Here is a 27,645-nt window from a genome sequence, read left to right as displayed (position 1 = left end):
CTTTCGTTAATATTTGTATTAGAACACTGAATCGAACATTCCAGATATTATAAGGAGACAATAAAGATGTTTTACACGAAAAACTTGAAAAATCCACGCCATCAAACGTTCCAGGATTCCCAAGGGCAAGTGAAATATCCAAAATCACCTTTACAGTCATTTAACTTGTAGCGGTAATGAATTCGAGGAGCCAAAACAAAATAAGTGGTTCCAATTTAATCTATGCTTATTTGCTATTGAATTTGCTTTTCTATATTTCCCTCTTTTTTTTCGAACAAAGAATTCCGTAATTTGCTAATTTTTCTAGTCAAACTTTTAACAGATATTATTTATTTTATTATGGTAGCAGCGTCTTGTGAATATCTTATACCAACAAAATATAGCAAGAAATATTAGTAAAACCAACTGAGAGCTGATAAAGAGTTACGAAGGCAGGTGATGTTTCATTGAAGCATAAATATTTATAAGTATAATTTTCTCATTGTTAAAAACTACCGCGTTGTAACAGCAGGGTTTTAAGACAATTTTAATTCCACACATCTTTGTTGCACTATTATGCGGTCTTAAAATTATGGCACTGCCTTATTACACAACAAATGTGATTTCTAACGCACCATGCTTTGCTATAACTTCATCTGTAAATGTTACTTGTGACCACAATTTTCTTCTTGTAAAAATAGCAGCATATTTTCAGTGCTGCAAATCACTGGTTCTCAAACGTATTAACACTGCAGATCTCCTTCCATACGTCATTATTTTCTAGGACACTTTCAAAGTTGTCAATGCAATGATGGGCAGGTTAGATTTTGGGGTTAATATTAAATGAATATAAGTAGTGATATTTGTTACATTTCCCAATATGTAATGAACGTTAACGATATATTTTTAAGTTAAAACAATGTACAGTTTGGCCTGAAAAAGTAGATAGCTTTCATTAATAATCCTCTGATTGATGTTCTGGCTGATATGTACAGTTCCTGTTAAAAAGAATGAGACGACTCTTGGCCGTCGGAAGTTGAAGTTCAACAGCGCGGTTCACTCGATATCGACGTAGCCAGGAAGACATCTGGTCGTGCATGCGTAGGCCTATTTTCATCCTATTCCAAAGTGCACACCAGTGCAAAATGTTATCAGTTATCTGTGTATTTCTGGTGTACGTATCTTTTTACGTCCTTAATGAAAGATTGAAATATACCGTGTAACACGAAAGTCATTCGCCGAAGTGCAAAATCAATATTAATTTTGAAATGACAAATGTAGATATATGGCAAAGACAGCAAGGAACATTGCAAGGACCACGAAAAAGACGACAAGGACAAAGGTCAGGTCCATGGTTACATACAAGAAACACGACAAACACCACGACAAGGATTATGCCGCGACATAAACCACCATAAGGATTAAAAAGACCAGGACCACAAAAAGGACTATTAGAAAGACAACAAGGACCGCGATAAGGACCATGATAATATACTACGACAAGAAACACGGCAAACACAACGACAAGGATTAAATTAATACCACGGCATGGACCACGATAAGGACTTCGAAATTTACTAAGATGAGGACTGTGACAAAGATAACAAATACTTATTAAAGACCATGACAAAAGCAGCAAGGAGGACGATAAGGACCATTACAATGCCAACAATGACCACAATAAAGACAACATAGATCACGATAAGAGATATGTCAAAGACAACAAGGACCAGGGCAAAATAATAAGGATCATGATAAGGACCATAAGAAGGACAACAAGAACCAATATAAGAAACGCGATATGGATAAAGACAAGGGCCACCATAATAGCTAATTACGAATTAGACCACGATAAAGACAAGGTTCATGATAAGCGTCGCGATATGAACCACGATAAGGACCAAGACCATGATAAGGATCATAACAAAGACGACAAATACCACGATAAGGACATGATAAGAATCACAACAAAGACAAAAATTACGATAAGAAACATGACAAAGACAACAGTGATCACGATAAGGACCCTGGCAAAGACAACAAGGATCATTACAAGATCTAGAGCAACGATCACGATAAGGACCACGACATGGACCACAGAATAATCACCATAAGGACTTCGTCAAAGACAAGAACGATGTTAAGAACCATGACAAAGACAAAACAAAGACAAGGACCACGATAAGAATAAGGACATGGGTCGCAACAAACACTGTGATAAGTATCACGATAAAGACCATGACAAACACTACGATAAGGTTCATAAAGACCAAGACAGCGATAAAAACTATACGAAGGAGAATAAGGACCACGATAAGAATAAGGACGAGGAGTACGATAAGGATCACGACATGGTCCACGACACGCACCACAATGTTCAGGATGATAAGAACCATAACATAAACCACTTTAAGGACTGCGACACTGACTACGATAAGGACCACAAGGACTATGATAAGGACCAAGACCATGACAAAGACAAAGAGTAAGATAAGGGCTTTAGAAAACAAACATCATAACAAAGGCAACAATGATCACGATAAAAAAACATGACAAAAAGAATGAGGAACACGAGAAGGACTATGCCAGAGACAACAAGGACCAATGTAAGAAGCGTCACATGGACGAAGATAAGAACCACGATAATAATCGCGACATGGATCACGATAAGAACCATGACAAAAACAGAAAGAGCGATAAGGGTCATTGCAATGACAACTAGGACCCGAAAAAACAACATTATTCATGATAAAAAAAATATGACAAAGGCAACAATTATCGCGGCAAGGACCATGCTGGAGACAACTAGTAAGAATATAAGAACGCAAAATGGACAAAGACAGAGACAACTATAAGAATCACGACATGGACTACGATAAGGACCATGGCCACTATAGGGACCATGACAATAACTAGATCGAAAAAGCCATTACAATGAAAACAAGCGCTGTGATAAGGGCCCCAACAAAGCAGAGAATAACCACAGCAGATACAACAATGGCCACGATAAAGACCATGGAAAAGACATCAAGGACCACTATAAGGACCTCGATAAGAACAAGGACCGCGATAAGTATCATAACATGGAACAAGGCATTCACCACGACGTCCACACCTGTAGAGTAACGGTCAGCTCGTCTGGCTGCGAAACCAGGTGGCCCAGGTTCGAATCTCGGTTGGGGCAAGTTACCTGGTTGAGGTTTTTTCCGGGGTTTTCCCTCAACCCAATACGAGCAAATGCTGAGTAACTTTCGGTGCTGGACCCCGGATTCATTTCACCGGCATTATCACCTTCATATCATTCAGACGCTAAATAACCTAGATGTTGATACAGCGTCGTAAAATAACCCAATAAAATAAAAATAAATAAATTCACCACGACAATGATCGCAATAAGATACCATGGCTTGGACAACAATAATGACCATTACATATATTACGACAAAGAAACAACGACCATTATAGGACCACGAAACGGACGAACACGAAGACAAGAATAATAATGACCGCAGTATGGCTCAGGACATGCATCGCGATACGGATAACAATAAGGACTATAGAACTATGACAAATACAACAAGGACCATGATTAGGACTACAACAAAGGCAACAAGATGATAAGATTCACGCGAAAAACGACGATTACGATAATGACGACATGGACAACGGAAAGCACCACGACAAGGATTATAATAACGACTACGATATGGTTCACGACTTGGTAACTTTAGTACAACACACAGAAGCTGTCAACAACATCCGAACGAATTTATAAGTTGTACTGTATGTACCGACAAAAGCCAATGGGATATTATTGTCGCACAAAAAATCCATATTACACTAAAATAATTTAATGTCGATAACAATTCTAAAAGTTGTACCAACACAGGCCAATGCGTTTCTGAAATTATTGCTACACAAAAAATAATATCCTTTCTCGAGGAAGGGGAGTATATTGAAGGGGATAAGTGTGAATTTGTAATCTATACAAATACATTTTTCTCAGCATTGGTACCAGTCTTTATTGAACATGTCTCGTATTATTCTCCTATATTATCTATGTATATTCAGTATATTCAGTGTTGTACAGTCAGAGCACACAAGATTGTGCAATTGACAAAGTCAGTAATAAAAGGTAAACAACAGAACAATAAAATTAATTCAAAAACTCTAAATAACATTGACATTACAAAATTCATTACTTTCATAAAATGGTTTGTTGATTAACCAACCTGAGGCAAGTCTGTTAAAAGCTTTCCTTTCCAGATTAAAAAGATATCTCGGAAATTTATTCACTTTTGTCTGAAACCTGTTTATATCATTTTTCATTTTAAATTTTATTATGAGCTATTCTGTGTCGCAGGACAAACCCAAAATATTGAGTCAGACTACTAAATTAAATTAAAATAATTATTCTTTGTTTAAGTTAGCCTGCACTTAGGTATGTCAAAAAGGTCACGGTTTCTGATGTTGTATATATGAACATCATTTCTATGTGTCAACATATGTGAATTTTCTTTAACTAAATTTAGGGCTTGATAAATATACAATGATGTTACAGTCATAATTACTGTATTTTATTTACAAATAACGGTCTGCAGTGTGCCTTCATTGATGAATTAGTTATAATTCTAATAGGTTTTTTGTAACATAAGTACCTTATTAGTATGATTACTATTACCCCATAAAAGTAGTCCGTAAGAAAGTATACTATGAAAATAAGAAAAATAGACAACCCTAATGTAATTCTTCGGAACATACATTTTCAAATTTCGCAGAAGAAATATTACTCTTGACAATTTTTTACAAACAGTGTAAACATGGTCTGCCCAAGTAAGTGAGCTGTCCACAGTAATACCAAGAAGTTTAAAATTATTATTCCCATGACTGTACTACTAAACAACAAAGATGCAGTTTTACTTTCATTTAAAAGAAATTTATTAGAACTGAACCATTTCTTGGCTTTATTAAAGACGGAATTACTAAGAGTTTCAATTCATTAATATGACTATGACTTGTCAAGAAAGTGGCGTCATCAGCAAATACCACAGAATAAGCAGAGACGTTGCACATCAAATCATTAACCATTATTAAAAATAAGATAGGACCCAACACTGATCCTTGAGGCATACCATATTTTACATTAATGAGCTTAGATTTATTGCCATTAATGAAGGCACATTGCTGACGGTTACTAAAATAAAACACAAATAATTTTAATTCAATACCTCTAATACCATAATATTGTAATTTTTCTAATATAACATAATGCGAAACACAGTCGAAAGCCTTACTTAAATCACAAAATGTAGCAGAACTAACTAATAAAACTAATAACAGCTTTGGTTGTATTAGAATTAGATCTGAATCCATATTGACATTTAGAAAATATGTTATTAGATTCAAAGTATTCACAAATTTGATTCTTTATTACAGTTTCAAATAGTTAGTGGGGTTTAAAAAGGGCGCGTCAGCATCTATGTCTATTTGCGCCCTTATCTAAATTCTTTACAGAACAGAGACACAATACAATAATCAGAATGCTTAAAAGAACTAAAAAACGTTGTCACGATTAAAACGAGGTACACAAATGCAGTTTCAACAGGGTGATGCATAAAACATTATAAAAATCTCAGACCTTAACTAGTATTTAAAAAGAGACAATAAAATAACAATACTAATGCTACCATAAATAAATTATCTGGCGTATTTCTAAAATACTCGGATGAAAAAGATCCGAATGTCAAGTTTGTTAAAAAACTTAGATACTAAATAACAAGTGTAACCTCCGGATGTAAAGGGTCCGGAGGATAATTAAAACGGGTCAATTAAAAAACTAAATCACCCTGTCAAGTCCAGTACTCGATACAAATCTCAGGACTGCATTTGTACAATTAAAATCATTTCCAAGAGCGTCACGAAGAGTCGGCCGAATTCCATATTGCCGACGGATACTGTCATACTTTCTACAATGCAATAAAAAATGTTCTACCGTAAGTGGAACATGGCATAGATCACACTCCGGCTGAAGCTCGCCACGTAGCAGATGGCCATGTGTCAGATGACAGTGGCCAATCCTTAATCGGGTGAGTAAAACTTCTTCGTGCCGTGACGCTCTTGTGGACTAATCCCAAACTCGAACAGTATTCTTTATATTTCGTAATTTGTTTTCCTCTTGTGCAGACCATTCTCCTTCCCATTGCTACCATATTCTACATTTCATATAATTTTGTAAGTCTTGCCACCTCTCGCGCCAATATACCAGAGTGCCATTCATAGCACCATCTTTGGCTGCAGCATCTGCGGCCTCATTCCCAGAAATTCCGACATGGCCAGGAATCAACACTACTCTAATCTCGCAATCAGAGCGTAGGAGTGTGTGGAACAGCTGCTGAGTTCTTAACACAAAGGGATCATCTGAATAGAGAGACTGCAAAGACTGGATGGCACTTAAAGGGTCGGAGCAAATTAGATATCTACCTCCCGAGGTTGTCGAATTAAAAACAAAAAAACTCTGTAAAAAGCATATAATTCTGCAGTAAAAACACTGGCATATTCGCTCAGTTTATATTTAAATATCTGTCCATTTGCAACGAAGGAGCAACCAATACAATCATTTACTTGGGATCCGTCAGTAAAATCTAAAGAATAATTTGGAAAACATGATAAAAGTTCACTAAAACGAAGTCTATAAACAAAAGCTGGTGTAAAATTCTTAAAACTTTGGCTCAGGCTGACATCAAACATGGGGCGTCGCATAATCCACGGTGGAGTGGTGGTGTATTCTAGTTTGGGAACGGATGGTAGATGGACATCGAGCTCAGAGAGCAGTTCACGGAATCGCACGCCTGCTGGACGAGGTCTCCGTGGATTTTCACTGTATCGGCCATAAAGAGACGAATGATGGAAAAAGTCGAAAGAATTGTGCTCAGGCTGCGAGCGGAGCTTAACAGCATATGAGCACAACAACACATTACGTCGCCGATACAGTGGTGGTTCCCCCGCTTCACAATACAGGCTCGCTATCCAACTCGTTCGGAACGCACCTGTAGCGAGTCGTATCCCATGATGATGGATAGTGTCTAAGAGACCTAGCTTAGAATTATTTGCTGAGCCATGGATAAAACATCCATTATCCAGCTTTGAACGGATAAGGGCACGATAAAGACGTAAAAGCACTATGCGGTCTGCACCCCAGCGAACCCCTGACAAAAGGCGTAAAATGTTTAAAGATTTTTCACAAAGCCTTCTCAAATCACGCCTCCCACGTTAATTTATAATCAAAGATAAGGCCCAAAAATCTCGCAGTCTCTGTATATTGCAACTCCACTCCATTAAGACGCAGTTCAGGATGTGGATACAGTCCACGGTGGTTGTAGAAGTGTACACACTGCGTCTTTTGAGTGGAGAATTTAAAGCCATTGCGAAAAGACCACTCCGATAGCACGTTGATGACCAGTTGCAACTGTCGACCGATAGATGGGAGGTATCGGGAACTGTAATATAGACTGAAGTCATCAACGTGCAAGATACTCGGTTGCCCACACAGTGGGCAATGCCATTGATTGCAATGCAGAAAAGAAGAACGCTTAATACAGACCCCTGCGGAACGCCATTTTCTTGGAGATGTTCGGTAGAAAGTGTGGTACCTACTCGAACTCGGAAATACTGCTCTGCCATGAACTTTGCAATAAACGTTGGCAGACTACAACGAAGTCCCCAATCATGCAGGGTTTGCAGAATTCCATAACGCCACGTGGTATTGTAAGCCTTTTCTAGATCAAAGAAGACCGCCACAAGATGTTCCTTCTTAAGGAAAGCATCTCCAATGGCGGTCTCCAGCCGAACAAGATGGTCTGCGGCGGATCTTTGCTTACGAAAACCACATTGGATATTAGTTAATCGGTTTCCCGATTCGATTACCCACATCAGGCGTTTACTTATCTTTTCCATAACATTGCATACACAGCTGGTGAGATAGATTGGCCTGTAATTGAGAGGTAAAGAAGGGTCCTTTCCCGGTTTCTGGACTGGAATTACAATGGCAGAACGCCAAGCAGATGGAAATACACCCTCAGTCCAGATTCTATTATACATAGACAGAAGAAAGGATTTTCCAGCTGGCGGAAGATGACGAAGCATACGGTTATGGATGTTATCAGTGCCAGGAGTGGTGTCAGGGGATGTATCTAGTGCCGCCTCCAGCTCCTCGGATGTGAACGGTGCATTGTAGTATTCAGTGTTGTCAGATTGAGAAGTTAGGTTTCGTTTTCCAGCAGTATCTTTGATTTTCAGAAATTCCGGGTCATAATATTTGAGCTGCTTATTTGTGAAAATGTGGTAGCAAATATTTCAGCAATGTATATTGGACTGGTGGTCGTTACTCCATTGTTTATTATTCCCGGAATTACAGAACTACGTTTCCCCATTATTCGACGGATTTTGTCCCATATGGTGTTAGCTGGGACGTTGTGTTTCAATGAACTGACGTAGTTTGTCCAGGACGTCTTCTTAGCATCGCACACAATGCGACGAGCTTTGGCTCGAAGACGTTTAAACTGGACAAAATATTCTTGGGTCGGATGGCGCTCAAATTGGCGTAAAGCGGGGTTTGCGGTCACGGATTGCATCTCTGCAGGCATCCGTCCACCAGGGGACAGAGAAGCGTTTTGGCCTGCAGGACGACAGGGGGATAGATAATTCCGCTGACTTTATAACCACATTTGAGGAATGGTCTACTACGGAGTCCACACTTTCATGTCCGTTATCATCGAATGATATGGACTCCGAAATTCTGACCCAGTCCGCCTTTTTAATAACCCAGTTTGGAGATCGATATTCCCAAGGACGTAAAACGGACATACGCATTCGAATGGGATAGTGGTCACTACCATGTAGGTCGTGAATCACAGATCATTCGAAATGCGTGGACAAAACTGAGCTACAAATGGAGATATCTATCATGGAGTATGTACCGTAAGCTAAGGAGAGATGTGTTGCTTCCCCTGAATTCAGGGTAACAAGATTTAAACGGGTACATACCTCTGCTATTTTATTTCATCTGTCATCATCGGAATTTCAGCCCCATGAGTGATGGGGTGCATTGAAGCCCCCCAGTACCAGATATGGAGCAGGTACCTGCGAGAAAATGTCTTCAATTTCATGCATTGTGAAAGGTGTGTCTGGGGGCATATATACAGAGACTATTGAGAACTGGATAAAAAGTAGAGTGACTCGAGCGGCTATGAATTGATGTGGGCTGTTGATATTGATAACAGAGGAAAAGATACTTTTGCGGAATATGAGGGCACAACCTCCGATAGCACGAATACCGGCAAGGTGATCGTACCGGTGAACGTAGTATCCCGAGATACTTAGGGAGTTTTCGGGCCGAAGGTGTGTCTCCTGGACACATAAAATAGCAGGGTTTTCATGATAGATCAATTGTTGTAGTTCTTAAATCTGCTGCGTACACCGTTCACATTCCACTGTACAATATCAGTTATCAAGAGGAGCTATATCATGTTGGTGGCTTAACAGGGGATCTTCTCTTCTGTTCCTTTCTATGGGAAGATGCTTTCGCCTGCGACTGCTTTGTCTTCGACTCTGGGGACTCACTGGGGACGTTCTGGTATTCTACTAGGCCTACAATCCTTCTCAGCTGTCATAGCAATAATTTTCTTAGGGACGTAAGGCCTGATATCAAGTCCACAAGTGTCGTCTCACTCAGCAGTCTGAGTAGCGACGTCTACATATGTCTGGGTTGCGATCTCAATTCGCTTCCCAGGTTTGTTTGTAAGAGGTGGCGTTTCCCTCTGTTGCTCTCTGCAGTACAGACGCATAGGTCTTTTGAGTTGCCTTCTTTTCTTTATCTAAAATATGCTTACGTGCCTCAAAGAAGCTAATATTTTCCCGGACTCGAAGCTATTGAATCGTCTTTTCCAGCATTTACTTTGGGTAGTTTTTAGAATGAGAAGCGTGGTCCCCAGAACAATTCACACAGTGCTCGGCGCCGGTACATGGGGAATCCCCATGGTCAGCACCACCGCACTTTGCACAGATATTGTTTGTGCAACGTTTTTGCGTATGTCCAAACCGTTGGCACCTAAAGCACCGTTCGATATCGTTCGGCACATACGCACGCACAGGGACACGCTCGTAGCCGACAATGATATGTGCTGGCAAAAGAGACGTCTCAAAGGTCAGAAAGACTGTGCTTAGGGGTTCAGTCCGTCCGTCCCGCTTCCGTAGTAAACGGTAAGCCTTGGACACGGACTGTTCCGCCAGCTCTATTTGGATCTCTTCATCTGATAAACTATCTAGAGAATCTGTATGCACAACTCCTCGCGTGGTGTTGAGCGAGGAGTGACGTTCGACTCTGATGGGGTATGACCCCAGAAACTTTGCTTTCAACAGCGTCTCACTCTGTTTTGCACATGCAGTCTCAACGAGGAGACTACCGTTAAGGAGCCGAGTTGCATTTCTGAACTTGCCAACGAGTCCATCGAGCGCACGTCTCACGTAGAATGGACTTATGTTTTTCATGGTTTTTCCGTTCCATCCAAGGTGATACTGATGAACTTCGGAGGCGGCACTTTAACTGTTACTCTCTCAGGGTCCAAATCCATTGCATTGTTCGGCATATGACCACCAGTCGCATTGTCTTTTCCTATCTTCTGTTTTTGGGTTGTTTCTCTAATGGAGGGGAAGAAGAGCGCGAGGACATTTTGAACTGGCCCCCCTACGGAACCGTCGGCGTCAGCCTGCCAGCGGGGGGCGGAAGAAAAAGACACCTAAAATTCTTCTCGGTATGTGCCGGCCGTGGGGACACCCCCACAGCCCGATCCCAAACAACCCACTTCACGCAAGTTACCCTTCAAACTGGTCATTACACATCTAATGGCAAGTCTTACACCAGAGGCGTGTCGCAGTTTTATGTCCCTACCACGGGAACAACAGCCCGTGGCTCTCCACTCTACACTGAATACAAGTGCCAGACATTCGGCTAACTCCGACCCTCCTCCCAAAGCCGGAGCAATCCGAGACCGCACTCAGCTTCAGGGGGCTTGTGGTTGATTACACTGCGACACCCATAAGTCAGCGATATATTCGCCCCGGCGAGCAGAGTCACTCACCGGGATTTTTAAATCTCCCAGGCCCCATCGGGGCTCTACGTGAGTGTACTTGACATCTGGTCTGGGCTCGGCACCTAAACTTGCATATAGGGGCAGTATGAAGGGTCCACTATTGCTTCGTTGCTGGGCGCCCTGTCGGGCCGCACAAGTTGGAAGTCGCGCTCGAAACCGTGGGACAGGACCACGGAGATAGGAAAGATCCTCGCTGGTGAGACGGGAGTTGTAAGCCTAAGATACTTATCCTAATAATGTATATAAAAACTAGAAGAGGAAGAAGAATGTAACCTAGCAAGGCATCCTTAACAAATCAGTCCCGTCATTATGGCGGACGTGGCAAAACAAACAGTGGGGATGGAGAGGTGAAAATGGCTATGATGATGTGGTGGGCGTTCCGGATGCAATGGTGGCCGGTGAGGAGAAATACAGCGATGAAAAAGAAGAGAGAATGAAAAGGGCTGGGTGGTGATAAGGCGATTAATGTCCGAAAAGAAAAGCACGAGAGCCACCATTGCATCCCCCGGTCACCAACTTGGCGGAACCCACCTCGACCGGAGTTTCAAATATTTGAGCAAAAACAGGAATAAGCGAAATTGACCTATAGCTACTGGGTTCCGTATCGTTGCCCTTCTGAAAAATGGGAATCACCTTGGAAATCTTTAAAGCATCAGGAAATACGCCAGTGCTAAGACAATCACTAATACCAGTAGTCAGTGAACCTAAATGCAGTGAATGATTTGTTTCATAAACTTATTAGAAATATAATAATCTTTACTACTTGTGTTTTTCATGGACGAAACAATTTTTAGAACATCATCTGTAGAAATAAATTTCCATTTGAAAACCAAGTTGGGCTTATTAAAGTTCGATATTAATTCACTCGCTGAAAGTATCCGACAGTTCCAGCTGAGCATTTTTATTCTCTGGCTCTGACAACGCCGAAGTAGTTTTTCGATTTCGTGTTCAAGAACTCTGCTGGTTTGGAGTTACATAAGTCGTCAAGCCAAGTTTGTAAAGAATCTTCGTTATCAAAGTCGTTCTCTTGAAGATTGTTGTAGATAAAACGAAAAAGGCGGAAATCTAAAGACGAAAAATCGGGAGAATATAGGGGATGTGAAAACACCCACCACCCGAGATCCTGGATAACTACTTTCGTTACATTAGCAGACGTGCATTATTGTGTTGCTGCAGTAGTTGATGTAGTGTTCCCTATGTTTTTCTTCAATAACGGCGTCTACACCTGTGGAGTTAGTGCGTCTGGCCGCGAAAACAGGTGGCCCGGGTTCGATTCCCGGTCGGGACAAGTTACCTGGTTGAGGTTTTTTCCGGGGTTTTCCCTCAATCCAATATGAGCAAATGCTGGGTAACTTTCGGTGATGGACCGCGGACTCATTTCACCGGCATCTAATTCAGATCCTAAATAACCTAAGCCGTTGATAAAGCGTCGTAAAATAACCTACTATAATAAATAAAGAAATAAATAAATAAATAACGGCCGCTAGGTGTCTCAAATATTGACAATAAATATCAACAGCACGGTCGACTCTAGTAGAAGGTCGGAAGGCGGAAACTTGGCAACATGTGCATCAGGCATCAGTCTTCTTACGAGTGCGTTGTGTATGCGTTTTAAACCTTGCTTTCGCGTGTTGAAGACTTATTTACAATTTATGCTGATTTTTTTTTTAAGTTTTCGCATGAAATCAGCCAAGTATGGATTTCTAAAATGGTTCTCGGAAGCATTTGAAACAGCAGACGATATAGAACCAGAAAAAAACGAAATGGTAGATGTACCGGTAGCTCCATTTTTTTTAGAGTTATTCAAGACCCTGATACTTTTAGCTTTTAAACTGAGACATCCAGCTTCTGAACATATCAGCTTATGCGAATCATGTATTTCAATAAAGGAAAATGCTAATAGAGTCTATATAAGTCAAAATTAGTATACCCGCCTAATACGCGGTCCGGGTTAATACGCGGTTTACATGCGATCCCTTGAACAGCGTCTTATTGGGGTTTTACTATAATAACCCATAAAATTGGAACCACTGGGGGGTACAAATTTGATTCTTGTTTCTGTGTGTTCAGAAAACATTATCCTATGTGCGGGGTCCCTACAACATACCAATTTTCCGACCGTACTTGTTATATGATTTTGAGAAGTTCTAAGCGACGAGTCTGCGTGCCAATATGTTGCAACACAGCACTGCCGCTATTGGCTATCGCCGATAAGGGACACACCTGCAAACGTCAGGAGGTTTGAGCGCGACTGTAGGTAGAGGCTTCTTAAACATCTTTTGAAAGGGCATAGGCATAAGAAGACGTATTAACAGTCTTAACAAAGTTCCACAGAAGGAAAATATCGATTTGTCATTGCTTCAAAGCTGTTGATGTTTTTATTATTTATATACACAATGAGAGCAGTACGAATCTGGAGTAAATTAAAACAGTCAAGCAGCTGATTACTATGGTGCCTGAGGTTCTATAAACAAAAGAAAAGCTTCTTAACTTTTTGAGATAATGCTATAAACACTGAAGAGAAGCTAACGATATAAAGGATGTTTAAACTGCAAACGACTTGCTCATAATACACTTTTTCGTGATTAGTTTCAGAGGTCAACATAAAAAAATAAATCAATGTTAGGAACGTTTGACTTTTCAAAGCCACAATTAGCTAAAGAGAAGGCAGAGGCAAATTGGGATTTCCCGATCTCTCATCAGGTCATAAAGCCTACACTAACACACGTTTTAAACGCCTCTATTATAACTGCAACTTTCCCCAATATTTGGAAAAAGCCTATGTACATCCCCTTCCTAAAGTCAAAACCCCATCAGAACTTCGCAATTACCGTCCTATCAGCATTTTACCTACCCTGTCGAAGGCACTGGAACGAATCATTCACAAGCAACTTTCTGATTATCTGAACGAGAACAATCTGCTGGATCCTTATCAATTTGGCTTTCGTGCAGAACATAGTACTGCTAATGTCATTGCCAAAGTTACTGAAGACATTCGTGCAGCAACGGACAATAGTGAGGAACTGTTACGACACTTCTATACTTTACGAATGCACTCGGTTCCGTGAACATACTGTATATTTACTCATCCGCAAACTCAGAGCCCTGCATCTTGAGGCGGTGCCAGATGTGTGTTAGCGGTGAAGCTCGCCAGATGTTCATATGCATTGGGTTTTCGGGGTGGGCGCAGTGGAAGACATCGAAATAAGAAATGCAAATTTATAACAAGAATATAATTAACAAACAATAAACAACAATGCAGCAATGAATTGATGAATTTGTGAAACATGAATTAATGAAGTTAAATAGACAAAATAATATGACAAGGTAATCTGAAACTATGTGGCACTTTAACGTCCAGCAGCTTCCATGCGTTTCAATCCTTAAAGCACAATTAGACTTTCGAAGTTATAACTTAGATCTGACTATTAAGCTCCATAATTACTCATATAATTACTTACAAGAAAACATTCTGTAATGGAGCAGCCACACACGCTAACTCAACATGAGACAAAATATAGTTAAGAGATATAACTACAATTTACATTTACAATAAAATCTCTGTACTATAGATTAACCAAAATATCGCAGAGAGAGAGAGAGAGAGAGAGAGAGAGAGAGAGAGAGAGAGAGAAATAGAGACGACGACAATAAGTCAGGAATCGTGTACAAACGAATAATCAATTTGGAATTCAATATCACTCCTAGCTATAGACAGACCAATTTGACTTCTGCAGCTTTACATACTTTGTTACGATACTCAATAGCTCGCCCTCATCAACACTATTCTCGAAATTACCATTAAATCCTAATACAACGTAACTTATTTTCACAAACTCCGCGTATCCAATACACACGCGATCCATTATACCCAATATACCGCGCATCTACTTCGCCTAATCTCAAAAGCTATCGTATGCCAATACGACGTAAATTACAACCACAAACTTCGCGTAATTTATACACAAGCGAACCGGTATGTAATCCGCAGCGAATTCACTTCGCATAAGCTCCACAAACTACCGTAACGAAATGTAACACATTATGCAGCGATCAATAATTTCAAAGTTACATATTCCTGCAACATTAGGAACTATATAAACGAAGATCTTGTGTGTAGCCTAGCTGTTTGCTGGTTTAATAATCTGTCTAAGCAACGTTACCTCTAGCCAGCTAAGTTGGTGAGTGAAACGTACAGACTAAGTTGATTCTAATCAGCCGGGTTTCTGAGTCAATCTCACTACGCGACGATGAATTCCTACTTCAACCTCACTAGACGATGATGAATTCCTGAGTGTCAAGCTCAATATACGACGATGAAATTCCTTAGTCAAGCTCACTACACGACGATGAATTCCTGAGTGATGGTTCCGTGTTTTGATATCAGCACGAAAGCTCGCCTTCCCTCTCTCTCTCTCTCTCTCTCTCTCTCTCTCTCTCTCTCTCTCTCTCTCTCAGATACGTTAAACGCTAACCGGCCAATAGGAATTTATGTCGGAAAAATAAAGGAAAAAGAGGCGCTGTCAGTAGTATGGCAGGAATGCGAACGCTGTCGGTAATGTAGCAGGCAAGTAGATCTGCTGAGACGGCGGGCTCGGCTCAATCTCTCTGCCAACGCGGTTAACTGGTTCTCCTCCTATCTTTATGACCGCCAGCAGTGTGTAATTTTTAATAACCAATATTCAACATGGTGAACAGTAAAGGCGGGGGTGCCCCAGGGATCTTCTATTTGCAGTCTACGTAAATGACATATCTGATACTCTAAAACACAGTAAATACATGCTGTATAATGATGATGCCGTTATATATGCACATTCGCGACCTGAAACTCTAAATGATATAATAGACCAATTGAACAGTGACTTGAACTTAATATCAGCATGGTCTACAATATTCGACTTAACTTTAAATCCAAATAAGTCACAGGCAATTCCAATCGGGCAACAACGACTCTTACGCCTTTCAAAATCGGCTATTATAAATTCTGTAAAATTGAATGAAACTGTAATCCCATTTAAACCCTCTGTTAAATATTTAGATGTGTACGTGAACGAGGGCCACAAGTGGAATGTCCAAGTCACACACACATTCAAGACCGTCTTCTCCAACCTTCATTCATTAAATCGCCTGAAAAATTGTCTACCCTTTCAATTGAAAAGAATTCTCATACAAACATTGGTGCCGCCACATTTTGACTATTGCGACATTCTACTAACAGATTTAAATTCTAACAGTCCAAAGATTGCAGTGCGTTTATAATGCCTGCATACGTTTCCTATGCAACATCCGCAAATACGACTACATTACACCTTCCCTTGAAACGCTACAATGAGTAAGATTACAGGACCGAAAATACAGCAGCTTGCAAATTAATCCGAACAACGTAATTACTTATGTAAAAACTCTCAAACGGGATAAAAAAGATCTAAGACATACCTGAGTAATCTATGTGGCCTCCCTTGTTCCTAATAACAGCTGAGACGATTTGGCATGGATTCCACTAATTTCCCACAAATATTCTTCATTTTTCATCGCGAAACCATACACCAATGAGGGCAGAAATCATCTTCTCCTTTGTAGAACAATCCATATTTTGCATTCTTCTTTTGCAAATTGACCACAAGTTCTCAATGGGGTTGATGTCGGGTGAGTTACCTGGCCAGGGGAGTACCTGAATAGTCTTCTTGTTGAAGAATTCTGTAGTTTTTCGAGACGTATGGCATGGTGCCAGGTCTTGTTGGAACACACCTCTGCCATCCGGAAATGATTTTTGCAGCTGGGGTACGATTCTGGTTTCCAATAAGTGAATATATTTGTCGAATTCATCATTCCCTTGATAGGTATTAATGATCCAGGCCCTTCATGTGTAAATCAACTCCAAAATATTACTTTAGGAGGGAATTTGGGTGTTTGTTGGAGATGAGCTGCAGTTACTTTTTCGGATCCTTTCCGTACGTAAGAAACACAGTGGCCGTGGACCTCGAAATGAGACTCATCGGAAAAAAGTACATTCTTCCAGTCATTCACTGACCAGTGTGGATGTAATTTTGCCCACATTAAGCCTTTTTTTTTTGCACATAACAGGGGATAGCAGTTGCTTCTTAATAGGCTTACGAGCCCTTCGTCCAGCTTCCAAAAGCCTACGCCGCACTGTTTTGACGTGAATATTCGCCCCAGTGGTAGCCATTAACTCGCGGGTTAAGTTGACAGCTGTTAGTCTAGGATTTAATTTACTTTTCCTGGCAATTAAACGATCATCTGCAGGTGAAGTCTTCCTTTTCCGGCCACAGTTTCCTTTTGTCTGGGGTGTGATGGATCCAGTCTCCCTGTATCGTTTTATGATCGAATTAACAGTAGCCAAACCGATGTGACATTCTGCAGCAATTTGCCTCTGTGTCATAGAAGAATGCTCTGCTAATGGTATAATTTTAGACCGTTTTCGTGGAGTTGTATCCATTTTTGTGAAGACGACAGAATGTACACAGGATTGCAGTATTAAGTCTTCAACACAACTGAAATGCTTATAAGTACAAAACGACAGGCAAAATGTCACATATTATAAAAAAATAATGACAGACCTTGAACGATGGAATTACACGTATTACAGATGTCAATTATAGCGGTATGAGCAGCTGTGAGTCCAACAATGACAGAAAATGTAAAAATATGTCGTATTCGGATTAATTTGTACGCTACTGTATATCCATTCACTAATTTTCCTATATCGTATCATCAATACTTCTTTGCCTAACTACCTCTCGGAGCATTTTAATTTCTTGAACTCTTATCACAGTCTGAGAACTCGTTCTAAAAATGACCTTTATTATCAATGTCTTGCCATAAAACAACTCACTATTTTTCCTTTTTCATAGTACCAGCAAATCGTTTCTGGAACTCCTACCCAGCTCTCTCAGGAACTGTAGAACGATATTGCAATTTAAAAGTAAATTGTTTACACACGTGACCAGTATTCATGTTTAATTCTCCATTGTGTGTATGTGTGTATACTGAGTGTTTAAAAAATACGAGGCAAATAATTCAGGCATGTATTTCCCACATGTAGACAATCGAAATAGTTCATTACAACATGTGTCCGGAAATGCTTTATTTCCGAGTTATGACCTTCACAACATTGAAATTCAATGGAACGTTTTTCTCTCCGCAGGTCGTTGCCGTCACAGGAGACATTAAGAGGGCACTCTGACAGTTCATTCCGTGGCGAAGGTTACATTCAGTATTGTGTAGGCGTTAGACTGTGCGGCATGTATTCAAATCAAGAGCTGGCACAGATACACTTAATGTACGGTAAGGCGGACGGCAATGCTGCGCTGGCTCGTCGTTTGTACTAGGAGTGGTACCCACAGCGACAATGTCCAGATCGGAATACATTTATACGTCTCCATTACCGTCTGTGCGAGTATGGAAAATTTAACTCTCCTGGTTTGGGAAGGGGACGACCAAGATCTACAACTCCAGAAGTACAGGAGGAGATTCTGGAGGCTGTGAACATGACTCCTTCTATCAGCACACGAAGGGTAGCGTTGCAAGTCATTGTTCCTCATATGACTGTCTGGAGACAGTTGAAAGAGTATCAATTGTATCCTTATCATTTGCAACGTGTACAGGCCCTGTCACCAGCAGATTACCCTGCACGAGTTAGGTTCTGTCAGTGGTTCTTGCAGCAGTGTGGTGTAAATCGAACTTTCCTGCCTTAGTATTATTTACAGATGAAGCACAGTTCACACGAGATGGCATAACAGATTTCCACAATCAGCATGTATGGGCGTATGAAAACCCACGTGCAACTGTTCCATCTCATCACCAGGTGCGGTTCTCTCTCAACATGTGGGGCGGTATCATTGGTGATCGATTAGTTGGACCCCATGTACTTGTAAACAGACTTACGGGGCAGGCGTACACAAACTTCCTGGAAAACACCATATCTCATGTTTTAGAAGACACTCCACTGATCAATCGTCAACACATTCACTTCTTGTATGATGGCGCTCGTGCACACTTTAGTCGTACGGCTCGCCGGTACTTGGATCGAAGGTTTCCTGATCGATGGATAGGTAGAGGTGGCCCAATTGCTTGGCCTTCACGCTCACCTGATCTGAATCCTCTCGATTTCTACTTGTGGGGCCATTTAAAATCATTGGTTTATTCGTCTCCGGTGCCTGATTTGGAATCCCTCCGGAATCGAATTGTGGCATGTTCTGAGGACATAACGCAATACTCCTGGAGTTTGGGATCGTGTTCGCAGGTCAATGAGACATCGATGTGAGGTCTGCATTCAAGCAGGAGGTGGACATTTTGAACATCTTCTGTAATGACAACGACCTGCGGAAAGAAAAACGTTCCGGTGAATTTCAATGTTGTGAAGGCCGTAACTCGGAAATGAAGCATTTACGGACACATGTTGTAATGAACTATTTTGATTGTCTACATGTAGGAAATACATACTTGAAATTATGCCTCGTATTTTTTTAAAGACTCTGTATATGTAATTTTCCTCAGTGTTGTATGGTTATAATTTACATTTGAATTTGTTATTCTTGTAATTTGTAATAATGGTTTACTTACCGCTTGCATATTCATTCAATGTAACTGCTAGCCTTATGTTTATCTTGTAAGTATTATTTAGTATGTTTGCATTATTGCTTGTATGGCTATGTAATTTTTTTATTAGTGTGCTATTAGTCTATAAAAATGTATCACCTCCTTTTGATTCTGTCTAAGTGGAAGAGAAGGCCTGATGGCCTTAACTTCGCCAGATCTTCGCTATGGAATTATGACGGAATGGAGAAATGTTGACGAATGATGTAGATCCCTAATATGGGGAAGCGGGAGTAACCCAAGAAAAATCCCAACTGCGGCATTGTTCGCCACAAGTGTCAGTATGGATTTTTCAATGAAAAATCGAAGGTTTAACCGGGCTTGAACTCAGACCGCCTGCGTGACAGGTTGAAGGCCTGCCCATATTACATCTTTCTGAGTGTTGTTAGATTGATATTCATGACAATTATAGATCTTGTGACTCCTCTTTAGTAATCAAAATCAATTTTCAAGTATGTCTTCTTTAAGGTGGTTATTTAACGACACTGTATCAACTACTGGTTATATAGCATCTATGGAATTGGTGATAGCGAGATGATTTGACGAGATTAGGTGGACGATTCACCATAGATTACCTCATACGCGCCTTACGCTTGGGAAAACCTCGGAAACAACACAATCAATAAATCAGCACAAGCGGGAATCGATCCCAAGCCCGAGAGCAACTCTGGGTCAGTAATCAAGCGCAGATATTCATAGATTGTTTTTTATTTCAAAATAAACACGTCTTTTGTAAGACAATCATTTTCAGCATTATTCCTTCTTCACCGACTCTTTCCAACACAGCTTAGTTTCTTATTCTCTCTGTCCATTTCACACGCTCCATTCTTCTCCATAACCATATTTCTAGTGCTCCTATTCGCTTCTCTTCACTTCGTCATAATGTCCATATTTCTGCCCCATACAATGCTACACATCGCACGAAGCACTTCACTAGTCTTTCCTCAGTTCTTTCTCCAGAGGTAAGCTGTTCCTTTTTCTTGCTTTGCCATTATTATCCTTTTGATCCCTGTCAGCAGCTCATGCTACTGCTACACCCAAAGTTATTTGACGCTGCCCACTTGCTTTACTGCCTCATTTAGAATTCGCAAGTTCACCTTCTTTGCTTTTCTTCATATGACCTTGGTCTTCGTCTTGTTCGCATTTATCTTCATCCATACTGCTCAGAGCTGTCATGGATGATGATTATAATAATAATAATAATAATAATAATAATAATAATAATAATAATAATAATAATAATAATAATAATCTATATCTAAACTAATAATAAATCTGTAGTCGAAATTGTTCTGGTAATTTTCGATTTTCCAAAAATAATTCGTCCTAACATATATAATTAACCACCCTGAAACCGAAAATCGCTTTTTTGAAATTTTTGTTTTTATGTCTGTCTGTCTGTATGTTTGTTAACTTTTCACGCGATAATGGCTGAACGGATTTCGATGAGAATTGTAATATAAATTAAGTTCGTTGTAACTTAGATTTGAGGCCATATGGCATTCGAAATACATTATTTAAAAGGGGGATTATAAGGAGGTCTGAATTAAATAAATCGAAATATCTCGCTTATTATTGATTTTTGTGAAAAATGTTACATAACAAAAGTTTCTTTAAAAATAATTTGCGATAAGTTTTATTCCACGAAACATTTTCATAGGACTTATATTTAATGAGATAAATGAGTTTTAAAATTAAAATAAGTGCCATCTAAAGCCGTGTAATGAATTAAAAAACAAATGACTTCGTCTATAAGGGGCCTTGGACAGCAACAATTGAAAGCTATGAAAGATAGCCTACAGAGAATGTTTCTGTGTTTGTATGAAGTAATATCGGAATCTAAATTAACCGATTTGTATAATAATAATTATTATTTCACCATTGGAAAGTGTAGTTTCTCCAGATGGACATAATGCTATAATGTTATTACAGTAACTTCTGATATAAAATCGTCGGTCCAATGCCAAAACCACGAATATGCAAAATTTCGCATTTTCACCTCAGTGCACTTTCTGAGTCTGTGTGGTGTGTAGATTCTTATGCCAAAGTCACATAAGTGAATAATCATTCAATTCTGAGTTATTCACAATTCTTAAAACACTTATGTACTTCCAGATCAAAAAGTATAATGCCAAAGCAGCGAATGTGGCACATTCGTGATTTTGGCACTAGACACAATAAGAAACTAGTAGGGCAGTAATAACGAATGTACTACATTCGTGATTTTGGCATTGCATTTGTAACAATGGAGCACATTCATGTATTTTTACATTAACATCAGCAGCAATGTTTGTGATGCTATGTTGGCCCCGTAATTATGTCATTAGAATTGTTTAATATATTTTCAACAAATATTCCATTATTTTTTACATATAAGTACCAGTCGTTTGGCCAGTAATGCTCAAGATGGACTGAAATAGAGGTGCAAAATGTTTGATTTAGACCTTATTCGGTTTTGAGAAAAAAAGGCAGGTTATCAATGACTACATTGTTACTCGTATCTTCTGCAAAAAAAATACATGCATGCCGATTATAATCTTCACATGGAAAAAGGAAATCTGCACGAGAGACTAGGGATTAAGACAAATTTTCTTGTCAAGATCTGAAATATTGTTCTTCAATTTTGAACTGAAATCAGTCTTAAATACACCAAAGGGGCAGGCGGACCCAATGTTTTACCTCCACAAATCGGCTCTTTGTAATCGGAGGACATACAATTTGAAAATCAGGATGCGCAAGTATTATACAGGGTGTTAAAAAGTATCCAATATTTTAGGAGGTGATAGTAGGCATCAAAGCAAGAAAAAAGTCTAATAAACATGAGTCCTACAAAACATACTTTCTAAGATTTGAATACTTGTTCATAGGAGGTGCTCAATGTGACGTCCATTTATGATAATGTACATACTTTTCTGCCCTACAATACAGCAGGCTACCAGATAAACATACCGTAGTTGACACCCCTGGCATGGAATACTGATACATCACAAGGAATACTGAAAGAAAAGTTTGGTTGCGGATATGAGCAGGGTTCAGCAGAAATAGTGTTGCCAATTTTCGTAATCAGCATGTGTGGGCTGATGAAAATTCCTATGCTCTTGAAGAAACAAAGCATCAGTACCGATTCTCAATCAACTTATGGGCAGGCGTTATTGGCGATAGATTAAGGGCCATACCACAGAGATTAACTGGGGCTCGTTATCAGGACTTTCTTATTAACGTATTGCCTACCTTGCTGGATTATGTGCCATGTCAGTAAAGACTACAGATGTGGTTCATGCATGATGGCACACCAGCACATTTTTCCGCATTGAGCGTGAACACCTGACGCTGACATTTCAGGACCGCTGAATTGACTGGGAAGGCCCCACACCTTGGCCTGCTCGTTCCTCAAATCTAAATCCCCTAGTTTTTCGGTTATCAAGAACAACGAGGTTAATTTCAAAGAGTGCGTGATTCCTTACGCTGAAGGGCAGATGAATACATTGCAATGAATGGACATCACATTGAGCACTTCCTGTGAACAATGTTCAGATCTCAGAAATTATGTGTTGTAGGACCCATGTTATTAGACATTTTTTTTTCTTGTTTTGATGCATACTAGAACCTCCTAAATATTGGATACTTTTTAACACCCTGTATCTGGAATGAGACTCAACGTAAAAGCGGGACAGTAGACTTTTCTCTCCATGTTCATAACTACTGGTATGTGATGTTTTACCCTACCATGTCTGCAGTCTTCATGATGTCAGACAGTTATGGGAGACAACACTATCTTCATTGGTATGTGCACTTTTTTCTTGAACTAGCACACATATTTACAAACCAAAAATAACGGATTTTTTTTCAGATGGATATATCGAAATTGAATGTGATTCTATACATTCCAAGATAGAGACGAAATCAAAACATGTTTCAGTTTAGTCCTAAAGGATAGGAAAAACTAATTTGTACTATCCGAAACAAAACTTCGCCGTTTCTTGTGAAAACTATGCTTCATGATGACTTTGAAGGCTTCAAGTCATTAAAAAAAAACATTCCATGAAGAAGTATTTGTTGGTTGCAATGTCTAAGAACAGAACCAAGACAAATATTTTTTAAAGCTAATTCCAAATCTGATTTCCATCAAGTCAATCTGAAGAGACTAAGAGGCAGACCAAGTGAGGGTCCACTCCCAAAAGTCTACATACAGCACAGATCTGTCCGTTGCTGAAGTCAAGTTCCAGGACCTCAAAGTAATGCGTGAGGATCTTGCCCACACCGAGGGAGTACCATGGATCTTACAAGTCATTGCAATACGATAGAAACATTCGTGATGACTTGGCTGAGCCTTACGCTAGTGAGGACTCTAAGAATGAATAGTGACTGTGTTCTTTCATAGTTCTAAGTATTTTCAATACTATGAGTTTTTTCTTTAACTTACATGAAGAATATTATCTTGTTTAATAAAAAATTATCTTTTCTTGAACAAAATAATATTTGTTCCAGAGTATGTACAAATAAAATAATTCTTTAGAAAGTAAGAATGAAGACAAAAATTTCTAAAAATTCATTTCATAATAATAAATATGTCCTCCCATTATTCTTTAAAAAACTTTAAAACCGTAAATTTCACAGTTAGTTTACAAAGTCTGCAAACAGAACACCAAACATTCTTCAATCCTGCCATGTCAAGAAAAAACTAATATGAACAATTATTTAAAATTTCCTTAAAGTATGAAACAAAGGAGGTAATTTGTATGCCCTAATAAATAGCATAACTGGTTACACATTTTGGCAGTGAAAACATAAACGTAAATATAAAACCTGATTTTTCCAAGCACTTTGAATATTAAAATGCATTTATCTCGAAAGTAAGATTTTGCACATTCGTGCTTTTGGCATTGGACCGACGATTTTAATATAATATAATATAATATAATATAATATAATATAATATAATATAATATAATATAATATAATATAATATAATATAATATAATATAATATAAGTTATTTGAAGGGTTCAGAACCATAGTGGGCAAAGCGCCATTTACTGAATACGTAGAAAAAAAAAAGGTTAAAATTAAGTTATTACCATAATTCAATGGACACCTATAACAAGTTAAATAAAATATACACATTAAATCTAAATGATGTCGATGTTCATTAAACTATGGTTGCATGTAATAAAAATTAAGAAACATGTTAAAGGAATTGTCATTGCACCAAATGAGTGTCTATGGACCAAAATGATCGCATTTTAATTATTTGGATGTAATTTAAATTAAGAAACATATTAAACGATTTATCCTTCTATCAAACACGAATGTTCCCTGGATCAAATGTCCTATTTTAATTATGTAATTACTTTGTATTTATTTCTAACGGTTGCAGCGGAGCGCACGGGTACGGCTAGTTATGTAATATAATTTAAGTTATTTGAAGGGTTCACAACCACAGTGGGCGAAGCGCCATTTACTAGATACGTAGGGTTAAAATTAAATTAATACCATAATTCAATGGAAACCTATAACAAGTAAAATAAAATATACACATTAATTCTCAATGATGTCAATCTTCATTAAACTATGGTTGCATGTAATAAAAATTTAAGAAACAGGTTAAAGGTATTGTCATTGCACCAAATGAGTGTCTCTGGACCGAAATGATCGCATTTTATTTATTTGGATGCAATTTAAATTAAGTAACATATTAAACGATTTATCCTTCTATCAAACACGAATGTTCCCTGGATCAAACGTCCTATTTTAATTATGTAATTACTTTATATTTATTTCTAACGGGTGCAGCGGAGCGCACGGGTACGGCTAGTTAATAATAAATCTGTAGCTGAAATTGTTCTGGTAATTTTCGATTTTCCAAAAATAATTGGTCCTAACATATATAATTAACCACCCTGAAACCGAAAATAGCTTTTTTGAAATTTTTGTTTTTATGTCTGTCTATCTGTATGTTTGTTACCTTTTCACGCGATGGCTGAACGGATTTCGATGAAAATTGGAACACAAATTAAGTTCGTTGCAACGTAGATTTTAGGCTATATGGCATTCAAAATACATTATTTAAAATGGGGGTTATAAGGGGGCCTGAATTAAATAAACCGAAATATCTCGCTTATTATTGATTTTTGTGAAAAATGTTAAATAACAAAAGTTTCTTTAAAACTGATTTACGATAAGTTTTATTCCTGGCAAAATTTTGATAGGACTGATATTTAAGTCTGTCTGTCTGTATGTTTGTTACCTTTTCACACGATAATGGCTGAACGGATTTCGATGAAAATTGGAACATAAATTAAGTTCGTTGTAACTTAGATTTTAGCCTATATAGCATTCAAAATACGTTATTTAAAAGGGGCTTATAAGGGGGCCTGAATTAAATAAACCGAAATATCTCTCTTATTATTGATTTTTTTGAAAAATGTTACATAACAAAAGTTTCTTTTAAAATGATTTCCAATAAGTTTTATCCCAGGAAAAATTTTGATAGGACTGATCTTTAAGGATATATAAGAGTTTTAAATAACAATGCAACACATTTCCACCGCCGCTTCAGATTATAGTGTCGTTGTTCCGTAACTTCTATGCGCAAAATATTACATTTTTTAGTAGAAAGAAAAACAAATTTATTCATTCTATGGCAGTAGTGCATAGGAGATCGTGAATTCTTACATTTTCGAGAGAAATAAATGTAATTAAGTTATATAGTAGACTGCATTATTTGCTGCATCACAAGTTATTTAATATAGCAAAAATCTGAAAATCGATATGTGACATAGGAGTTATTGCAGGAACGACGACGATGGCTACAATTAAATAAAAACAAATCACTCCGTCTATTTAAGGAGGCCTTGACGTTTATCAATATTAATATACAGAGAATATTTTGTGTGTTTGTATGAAGTAATCTCAGAAGCTAATTAACATTCACTATTTGAAATTTGTAGTTTCTCCAGATGGATCTAACGCTACAAATGAGGACTGAGGCAAGATGAAAAGAAATCTGTACGCACAGAAAACTTGATATTCTGTCGAAATATTGTATAACTTGATTATTGCAACTTTATTTGGTCCACATAAAATACTCTAATTTTATACACTCATTTTACCATAGAGATCACTGGAGCTGAGTTATTTTAAAAGATGTCATGAAATGGCGTTCCTGCGCTCATAATTTACCCATATTCGTTTCCTGTGGTTCTTAAAATAATATTTATGTAGGGCACCTCATTTATTTATTTGCATAAACAATGATATACAACCGAGCGAGTTGGCTCAGGCGGTAGCATTTGAGACACGCATTCGGGGGTCCCGGGTTCAAACCCCGTGGCCGACCAATCTGAGGTTTTTCATGATTTTCCTTAGTCATAAATGCAAATGCCGGATTGGAAAGATACATGCCATTATTCATCACCGCCTCAATTACCAATACCAAAAACATTAATCAAAGTCTATAATCAGTTACATGAGCACAAGCCATCTACAACACACAATAGAAACAGGAACTCGACAAGAGTAAAGGCGGCCTACTTATATACCCACACATTCTAAACACGCAACATGACCACAGATGTTAAGGCGGGAATAAAATAAACTTATAAAAAAAAGATGCACAGTAAGGTTAACATAAAAATGATCTTCGTACGCAATCAACTCTATTAATTTGGAGTGATTTATTAAAGGATGCATTCAAGAACTAATTTAGTAAAATGTTAAACGAATTATATTTCCATCAAATGAGTGGTCTCTGGACCAAAATAATAGCATTTTAATTATTTAAATATAATTTAAATTAAGTGGCATATTAAACGATTTATTCATCTATCAAACACGAATATTCCCTGAACCCAATGTTCTATTTTAATTATGTAATTACTTTATATTTATTTTTAATAAGTGCA

The sequence above is a fragment of the Periplaneta americana genome, chromosome 1, assembly GCF_040183065.1.
Source record: "Periplaneta americana isolate PAMFEO1 chromosome 1, P.americana_PAMFEO1_priV1, whole genome shotgun sequence".
NCBI classification, from domain to species: domain Eukaryota; kingdom Metazoa; phylum Arthropoda; class Insecta; order Blattodea; family Blattidae; genus Periplaneta; species Periplaneta americana.
This window is presented reverse-complemented; position numbering follows the sequence as displayed.